This window comes from Suncus etruscus, chromosome 10, assembly GCF_024139225.1.
Source record: "Suncus etruscus isolate mSunEtr1 chromosome 10, mSunEtr1.pri.cur, whole genome shotgun sequence".
Lineage (NCBI taxonomy): Eukaryota > Metazoa > Chordata > Mammalia > Eulipotyphla > Soricidae > Suncus > Suncus etruscus.
In genome coordinates this window covers 73,753,645-73,763,508 of record NC_064857.1, presented here as the reverse complement: position 1 = coordinate 73,763,508, position 9,864 = coordinate 73,753,645, and the positions used below count along the sequence as shown (strand labels likewise).

Genomic DNA, 9,864 nt, shown 5'->3' with positions numbered 1-9,864 from the left:
GCAGCACATGCGTCAGCCAGGACTACTTAATATTCTCTAAGAGATTTCATTTTTCAGGAGGTTTAGTGAAGCCCCTATTGGTTAAATTTGGTGTTGCATAGGAAAGACAGAGTTTAAAGGGAAATGGAAAGATTAGGTACAAAGAAAATTTTACTGAGAATAAAGGGAATGGTGATGGTTAGAAATGGTGGTTTTAGCCTTTGAGAGGCAGAGAAAGAAAAAGATAGTGGTATATGGACAAAATGGAAAGGGACAGAATATAAAAGTCTGGTTGAGAAAAGGTAGTGAAATCATCCTTTGGGGGGAAAAAGAAAAAACATTTTATTTAGCATTCCCTTCCTGTTATTCTTATTCTTTCTCTCCTCTATTTTCTTGAGCTTATAGAAGTCAGATTTTTTTAAAAAAAAGATGGAACGCTTCACGAATTTGCGTGTCATCCTTGCGCAGGGGCCATGCTAATCTTTTCTGTATCGTTCCAATTGTAGTATATGTGCTGCCGAAGCGAGCACAGAGGTCAGATTTTTTAATGAGGACTAGCTAATATGGTGCATTCAAAACCCAATGCTAGTTACATAAGAGAGTTTCTAGTACAGTTCTGTCCCTCTCTCCTTTCTCCTTTCTGTTCCTCTTTGGCTGAACCACTTTCTCTTTTCATTTTCTTTTTTGCTCATGAAAGAATTGAAATGTGAGACTGAAACTGCCAAGATTACCATAGCAAGCAGCTGTGGTATACTAAATATAAAGACAGCTATGAGAAGCAGTAGGCCATGACTTCTAGATTCTTTCTCAGGATCATGGACTGCCTAGTCAAACATTTTCAACCCAAGTTCCACAAGGCATACCTGTGCAGATAGTCCTTTTTTTTTTTTTTTTTTTTTTTTTGCTTCCATAGATTTACTGTTTTGGTGAGTAGCAGGCCAGCCTCTGATAAAATAAACAAGGATTATAATTCAGATGGCCTATTTGCTTTCTTTACTGTAATCCCGAATCATATAGAAAGCTAAGAGAAATCAGAGGAAGATGTTGTGTTAGTGGCAGGAGCAAGACACCAAAGCAAAGTTTTCCCAAACACTGGTCCAGGGAGTCACTCTGTGAAAGAGAGTAGCTATAGAAAAGTGACCCATCCAGGTACCTTTTGTGCATCTCCTTTAAATAGAAACACACAGATAGAAACACATTTTATCAATTGAAGAGATTGAGAAATCATTTTGGAAACATGATGCGTAATCTGTACAATTCAGGTTGGAAATGAATAATTAGTGCTTTGAACCCAAATATTTCCAAAAATGTACTTGATCATGATTTGTACTTTTTAAAATGCTCTTATTTTATTTTTATTGTAGCTTAGGCAACATGATTACAAATAGTGTTAACATTTATGCTTTTGATGTCAAAGTTACTGCATCTTCTTTATCACCAAAGTAACCAATACCTTCTTCCATTGTCCTTGTGACATTTCTAATCTGCCTCTTCTTTTCCACTTACCTCACTCCCTAGACTTGGAAAGTTTAGATTTTGAAGGATTCTACTTTTAAATCCCACATATGTTTTCAGCTACATTTCTAGACCTGGGTCCAGCAGAATAGCTACAAAACAAATTTGACCATGCTGATGGTTCACAGCTCCAAATTTTCCAAATCGATTTCTCCTCATAGTTTGAGCATGTACTATCACAGCAAGTGGTCCAAAAAACAAGAAAGTTTGTAAATGGGCCTATTCAAAATATGAACGAGTAAATGTTTTAACATATTAAAGAAAGATATATTATAAAGAGGAATTTTGGAAGACAACTTGGGTTGGGTATTCTATTAGGTTTGTACTGTTCATAAATTGCCATCAATTCTGTTGTACTTTATTCTAAAACTCTTCCATAGTATGTTTTTATAATTAATATGCAAATCGATGTATAGTTTATAATTAATTTCAACCAGGCACAGTGAAAAACTTGAAAACCTCAGCATGCAGGCATCTTTTTTGGTAGAAGTTCAATGAAATCCCCAAATGTCTTTGTTTTTGCTATCCATAATTTGCAGATTATTAATACAATAAATCCTTGTTGTCTGCAAGAGTTGGCATCGTACCCATGGACTCCTGTGCAGAAAGCCCACAAACTAAAAATCCAAATGGAAAGGAAAAAACTGTGGTTTCTGTGTGTGCTCATTACCTGCTTCTGAAACCGTAATATCTCGGCCTTTTATAGATCTTATAACAGGCTCTGCAGGAAGCAGCTGCAGTCATTAGCCACAGGACAGACTAAACACATAAGCTGCATGGAAGGAGGCCTGAAGCAGCCTGGTCTTTGTGGACCCCCTTCTTAGGTATAGGAAAGTGACCCATCCCAGGTATCTTTTTGTATATCTCTTCTGAATAGAAACATACAGACAGGAACACATCATCAATTGAAGAGATTGAAAAAATCAAGGGTCCACAAGGTAGATAGATGTTGGTTAAGGTCCTTGCTCAAGATGATATGAGAGAGACACAGTGGCCTTGCCAGCCTATTCTAACTATGCTGATGTTCTTTCTGGTCCCCTTCAGAGGCACATGAAGGTACTCCCCAGGAGAAAAACAAGGGCAGAACTTGTGAGTCCTAACCCATCATGACACTGAGCTTCTACAATTCTAGCTAGGGATCCTAGGGTCCCCCAAATCCAGGATTTTCTTACCGTGCTTTTCTGAGCAAAACACTCGTGGCCAAATCTCAAGTTTAAATTCTGCACTGGAGTGTCCTCATTCTGAAATCATTCAACACAACACAAATCTAACTAGAGAACTTGGGGTTAAAACCCTGACAAAAGCAAACACTTGGCAACAGAAATCGTGGGGCTGCAGGAGCAAGGGTTCACCTTCCTAAGTGTGTCTCAGTGCCCACCCAGAACCAATATCCCAGCGCGGCTGGAGGGAAGGATGGCGCCCTGCATTTCCGAGAAGATTTAATACTAAGATCCTAACTGCTCATCATCATTAAAAATCTCCAGGCAGTTTTCATAAGAGCAAGGGGGTGGTTGCCTGAGGTTTTGGCTGACAGTCAACCCAACTAATTACATTCTGTCTACTGTGTCCTCCTGCAGTTTCAATTGGATGTGTTGTGAGATTTTTTTTAACTTCCTGTCCTAATCTGAATGTAGAGCTCCTATGTGCTCTTAAACAGATGCTGCTGTTCTTCCTGGTTAAAAAAAATGATTTGGGGATTTTTATTTTGTTTTGTTCAGAAAGTTTGGAGACCTCAAATAAAAGGAGCTTTCTATAGGATCTTACGATGTCAGTAGTGAATAAATTTCTAATGCAATATTTGCAGTTATATTTGCAAGGAGTGCGCTATTTGTGTTGCTATCATCATGAACATTACCATGCAGACCTGCTTCACTCTAAGGTATCACTGCCCTCTTTAGAGACAGCGGCACCTTACCTTTGTCCTTAAGCTTTCCCATATCGCCTCTCCTTCCTGGTTGTACATTTTTCTGTTCCTCCTAGTGAATTTCATGGACTACTCACACTTTTTTCTAGCACGGTTGCAAAGAAAATACCTTATGTTAGTTCTGTCTCTTTCTCGCTCTCTCTTGCTCTTGCTCTCTCTCTTGTACACACACATCTTTTTAGTATCATAAGTCAAATAAAAAAAAAAAAGGAAAACAACCTGTCAAAATCTTGATATATTTTTTCCTGGTTGCACTCCTCTGAGAATTCCACCAGGTAGAGACTCAATGGAATAAAAATCTTTCGGGAGGTTCAGAAATTGGGAATGATTTGTTCTGCTCACCTTGGCTTCTAGCTCCCTGATATTCAACAAGGATTCACTCATATGAGACACACTTTCTCCAGAACTAGAGAGAAAAGAGGTACTGGGACCAGGATGTGGTCAGGGGTGGGAGGATTCAATATTACATATACAATGGTTCAAGAGGACTCCCTGCCAGTGCATAACCTCTCCCATCAAACTCAGGTCACAACCCAGGGGGACCACACTATGAAGAACTGACCTGTTCAACATACTAGATCCCAGGATCATCAAGCACTGCATGGGAATGGTCCCACTTTTTAAAGGACTAACGAGGCACTTCAAGGGGAATCTCTAGGACTCTTAGATGCTTTAATTTTTAATAATCTAGGTTTGAAAAAGTAAGAAAGTATTAGTTTACAGATAAATAAAGTTTTAAAGTTAATGGATTTTATCTTTTGTTTTAATAAAATCCAAAGACTCATATGTTTTAGTTTATCAGAATATAAAATAATCTTCGCTAATATTTTGAAAGTTGTACTAGGCACTAGGGACTTTCTGTGAATTAACTAATTTTATCATCAGTCTGACCCTTCTTGATATCCTACCAAGGCCATGACACAAGTACTCGTTCTTGGGCAGTTCAAGAGTTCTCTCTTGGCTAAAGAAATTGCCCACTGGGTAGGCACTTGCATTGCATTTGGTGGACCTGAGTTTGATCCCTCCTTAATATCACCCCCAAGAGTGATTCTTTAGCACAGAGCCAGGAGTAAGTCCGAAGCATCACTGGGTGTGGCTTCCACTCCCAACAAGAGTTCTCTCCCCAGCAATACTCCTCTAATTTAGACTCTGTAATCTAATCTGTTCTCTGTTATGCTGCCTCCTTGGGGCTATAAAGTTTGCTTTAACTCCAGTAGATGGTCCTAACAGGTGTTTCTTTTCTCTCCTCTCTGTCACTTAGGATTGCAGTCCAGTATGCTTCCATTTGGAGTCAGGAAAACATGCATATTTATTCCCATGGGCACATATCTGTGTTCACATTCACATGTGTGCCTCCATGTATAAAATATGTAGGAGCAGTAAAACTCAAAGTGTGGAATTTGTATTTATCAGAATGTGATAAATGTCAGGATAATAAGCCTCTCGAGGGAACAAACAGTCTCCTGGAGCAACCCTGCCTGCCAGGCCACGTATGAGATACAGAGTAACCCACCCCCAAGCCCTGCTTTCGATTTGGCTGAATATCATTGCTAGCGATTTAAAATTCAGACATCGTGACATCAGTGACAAAGAGATCTCAAGAAAGACATCTTCGGAGATATGCATCGGAGATATTTCTAGCTCATTGTAAAGAAGGAAATGAATACATGGCAATTAAAACTCAACTTCATATATCCCCGCAACTGTGGGAAGTACGTGTGGAATGGTGATCAGAAACAAGACAAACAAAAAAAAAAAAACTCAAAACATCCAGCTTGCATCGCGTATTGTATAAGAAAGATGTGTTTTGAAGTAATTGACATTTCAAGAGTTTGCAGAAATAATTAGTCTTGATGGCACCTCTATTCAAATCAATCTTTGTACAAATCAGAGATTAAAATGTTAACCAACTAGTTTGATTGCCTTTTTGGAACGAAGCAGTGTATATTTAAGTCAAGTCTGAGAATATTGTGCTATGCTGGTGAGTGGTAGGATAGAAGGGTGGTCCTTGCTGGCAGATTGCTATCATTTAGTCAAAGAGACGTGATTTATATATAAGAAACAGCTAGAACTTGGTCATCCTTAGCTGGTATGAGGCTTATCAGTTCTTTTGGTGACACTCAGGCAGGGGCAGCTTTGCATCTCAGGCTGTAATTGACCAAATCTGACAGATTTTTTCCCCTGTTTTTGGAGGTGGTGGTGGTTTAGCTGAGGGTATGCTACTGGCATCTAGTGGGTAGAGGCCAGGGTTACTGCTAAATATTCTGCAGTGCCTTGACCAGGCCCTCCCAAAAATAAAGACTTATCAGGTCCAAATTGGGTATAGGTACTATTTGGATGGACCTTGTTACTCTAGCATTGCTCAGTGCTAGAGAAACTCAGTGACGTCCCCAGAGTGGGTGAACCAGAGAAAGTGTCTGGAAGAGACAGAATTTTTTTCACAACTCCCACCTTTTTCACCCCTCGAGCTCTGGCCTAACTCACTGCACTCAACAGTAGCAGAACTTCCTCTGTCCTTCTGGTTTCAGCATCTTTCAGTGTTCAGCTGACATGGAATGGAGCACTTCTGATGTGTCAAATTTCTAAGTGGTTTTGTTCTTGGAACAATGGTGCAAAGCAAGTCCTTTTGCTGTTCCCATTTTAAAGATGAGAAACAGCAGCTGAAAACAGTGATTTCTTTTTCCAACAGAGAAATTGTAGTTGTTGGACTGAGTCTTAAAATCAGGGTAGTTTAACAGTGACATACTGCTGCTCTTTCAGAGGGCCTCACCAAGCACTGTGATCAGATTCCTTTACAATAAAACCTGAGCCCACAATCACGTTTAGATCCCATCTAGTCATCAAAGGTACCTTAAAAACCCAAGTACCTCCTTCTCTGTTTAGGTCTAGAGAAATATCTTCTTTATACTCTCAAGGGAAATTGTGTGTGTGTGTGTGTGTGTGTGTGTGTGTGTGTGTGTGTGTGTGTGTGTGTGTGTATTCCTAAGCTAAATTCTTGCTAGAATAGGCTTATTTAGATTTAGGAGCAACTTCAAATACAGTTGTTAGAATGCATTTTAAATTGTTCAAATAAATGACAACTTTACAATGCATTGTTTTGAAATAGTTCCATCCAGGAGACAGATCTGGAAAGGTAGCTGAGTTATATTGTTTATTGAAATCCACAAGTACTACTTCTTAGTGCACATAACAATCTTGTTTTCACTACAGCAAAACAATGCTGTGCCATACATAGAAATAAACAGAAGTTTCTGTTACTATCTTTTTAAAGTTACGATGGGATTTTAACTTTAGGAGATGGTTTAAGTTTTCAAAGTAAACAAATTTCTTTTCCCCAAACCACCAAGGAAGATTTACTAAGATGCACCAGTAAGTTCAACGTGCATGGTTTTGGAGATCTCATCAAATGCCGATAGCAGGATAGGACCATGCAAGAAAACTGTCTTATGAGCTCATCTTTCTCTCCCAAGCCTGCTAGAACTGCAGGTGCCTTCCCCAACTCAAATCAAAGTGCATCCAAAGGAAGAAAGTGCATTAACTTAATCAGTTCTCCAACTTCTTGAAGGAACTGGCAGCACTTTTATTTTTCTTAGCAGTGCATTTAAATTAATAGAATTTTCCTCTTTGTTAATCTTTTCAGGTTTAAGCTATATTTCATAGTAGCATGCGAGAAGTTCAAACACAGCAAGTAGGCAAAAGAGATTCTTCCAAAGAAATATAAGGGACTGGAATGTTGCTTATTGGTAGAGAATTTACCTTATATGTGCGATGACACCTTGGGTTCAATCTCTGGAAAAGAGAAAGAGAAAAAATATATCTATACTATAAGCAATGTATGCCATAATATCTTTTTTATTCAGAAAGTTCTAATAAAGTATTTCTTTGGACATTTTCATATCTAGTTCTAAATAATATGGGTATTACTGTAGGGAATATAGAAGAGAAATAGTTTAGATTTTACTGCCAATCCCATTTTTTGAGTTTCCAATTGTTTATTTTAGGATATAATAAGTCAATATTTCATATGTATTTTATTAAAGTATTTACATTTATAATGAGCATTATCAGTGATTATATTAATTACAACTTCATAATCTTATTTTCAGTTTGTGTCAAGAAGCTAGTTGCTTTTTATAATTTCAAAATAAAAGCAAAATAACCACCATAAATACTATATGTTGCACAGGTGGTATATTGTTTTCTTTTTTTTAATATAACTTTTATTTTAATTATAGTGGCTTACATATCGTTCACAGTAATATTCCAGGTACATATTTACATTGAATCAGGGGAATTCCCACCACCGAATTGTCCTCTCACAACCGCTCCCATCCCGTCTCCCATATCCTCCACTCTCACCCCCAGGGGCTGCTAGAATGTGTGGTCCCTTCTGTGTCTAGTTTATTACTTAGTGGTCTTATAACTGTTTGGTCTTGGTGCCCCATTACTGGCCCCTCCACTTGGGAGGCGGGACTAGAAAGTTCAAGTTATGTGGTTTTGTTTGAGAAAGAGAAAGGTAATATAATGGGGTAAAAATCGACTACGCCGACTATGAGGAGAGTCATTCTAGAGGCTCTCATCCTTGGTTTGAGGGACAATGGGGAAAAGAAGAAGGTGAGACACTACAACAGTTCAAAAAGAGGAATCAAATAAGATATCCAGTGAGCACTGCGGCAATAAAAATATGCACCACATAGTTGCCATGGTCTTGAAATAGGAAATATGACAAGGCGCAAAGAGGAGGAAGAGAAAAGAAGAAAAAGTAAATATATAATTTAAAAAATGGACAACTACTTCAATATCTACCCCAAAACAAAGAAATCAACAAAAACTAGATAAAAAATAATAAAATATAAATAAAAACAAAAATAAAAAAAGAAGGATTATTTAGTGTTTTTTGTCTCTTTCTCCCCCCCTGCATAGGCACAGTAAATATTGGGGTCATCCATAACGGAAATGCCCTTGGCCTAAGAGATACAGGGTTTCTCTACCCTTGGAATATATTGTCATGGGATTATCTATAGACTCCTTTCACGTTCATTTACTCTTCCCTTGGTGTTTTTGTGCCGTATGGAAGACTTCTGCGTGGATCTGGATGATAAAGACAGACCTCTAATCTAGAAGTCTCAGTGTGTGCACAGGTCAAGGAGTGGAACTTATGATGAAGACTTTCTTTGTGATTTTAGAAGTTCTGTTTCCTTGATGTCATTTTAATCTGTCTTCTGTGGTCAGTGGTCTTGGCCCTTGCACTGAGACTCGGATGGAGCCTGGGATATCGTCTTTTGTTATGTTTCCAGAAGACCCGTTCAGTTGCAATTTCCTCAGTCAGGACTCTGGAATTGGAGGTCATGCTTGTTATGCAGAACGTAGACCAAACCCTAGATAGGGCTTTCTTGTTGGTCCCAGAATACATACTGCCCGGTCATGGTTCTATCAGCTGGTCATCTGTAGATCATGTTCTTCTCTTTTGCACATCCCATAGTGTGGTAAGTCTTCCAATTTTGTTTTATCATTAGTTGGTAAGGTAGGATAACCTGTTCTTACGTTCATTTGTTCCCAATTTCCTCATTGTCAGGATATCATATTAGAACTGGCACATGTTGGAGATCAAGTAGTATTCAGGATGTCCCAGGTGGGCTTTGGTTCCTGTAGCTGTTGTGAAGAACTGTGTTGATTCTATGTCTGGAGTTCAGGATTCAAGTCTGGACGGTCAGTGTATAATCTTCTGGCGTCTAAGATGGATCCACATGACATATTTTCAAAATGGGAGATTCCCCTGTATTATAAATAAGTATGAGTTCTTATCCCTAGTAGATAAGAGCTTGTTTATATACGTGGGATTTCCCCTTTTTTAGTGTGCCTTTGCAGGAAGAAATAGTGCTTCATTATATTGCCCGTGCACTTGGTGGTGAAAAGAACAGAGAAACAAGTCGCACACCCAAAAAAAACATAAAAATAGAAATAAAAAATATATGTTTGCTCACATATGTATAGTGAAAAATGCTTTTAATTAAAATGAAATAAAAAATAAAGAGGTAGTGTTATACAGGTCTTATACTTATGATGGAAGTATAGGTTTCCCCATTGCCTTTTGAGATTTTCTTGTGGGGTGTGGGTTCCCAGGCCCCTTTTCATCACACACCCTGCCCTTCCTGAGATTGGTAAAAGATTTGAGGGGGGTCTTGTGTAAAGTTCTTGCATTGGGAGTTCTTTTAGGGCTAACTCCGGTATCCAGCAACAGTCCACGTTAGGATAAGTTGGAAGGGAGAGCCACACAGCATGAGTCAGTAGTGGCATTGGTTGTCTTTTCCTGCCGGGGACGAGGTGTGGGTTTGAGTGGATGTCCCTTCGCTTGGGTGCTGGGTACTGGTTCGTTGGGGTAGGAGGTCAGTCTTGATGCCTAATAGATTAAGGACTGAGGGTGAAGAGTTTTAATAAATTGGAAA

General features: G+C 38.8%; 1 non-coding gene across 1 annotated transcript; it reads right to left on the bottom strand.

Moving 5' to 3' along the window:
* Positions 1–402: 402 nt before the first annotated feature.
* Positions 403–509, bottom strand: LOC126021471 (U6 spliceosomal RNA). The gene has a single exon (XR_007499985.1). It is a non-coding gene; the product is annotated as a U6 spliceosomal RNA (small nuclear RNA).
* Positions 510–9,864: the final 9,355 nt, after the last annotated feature.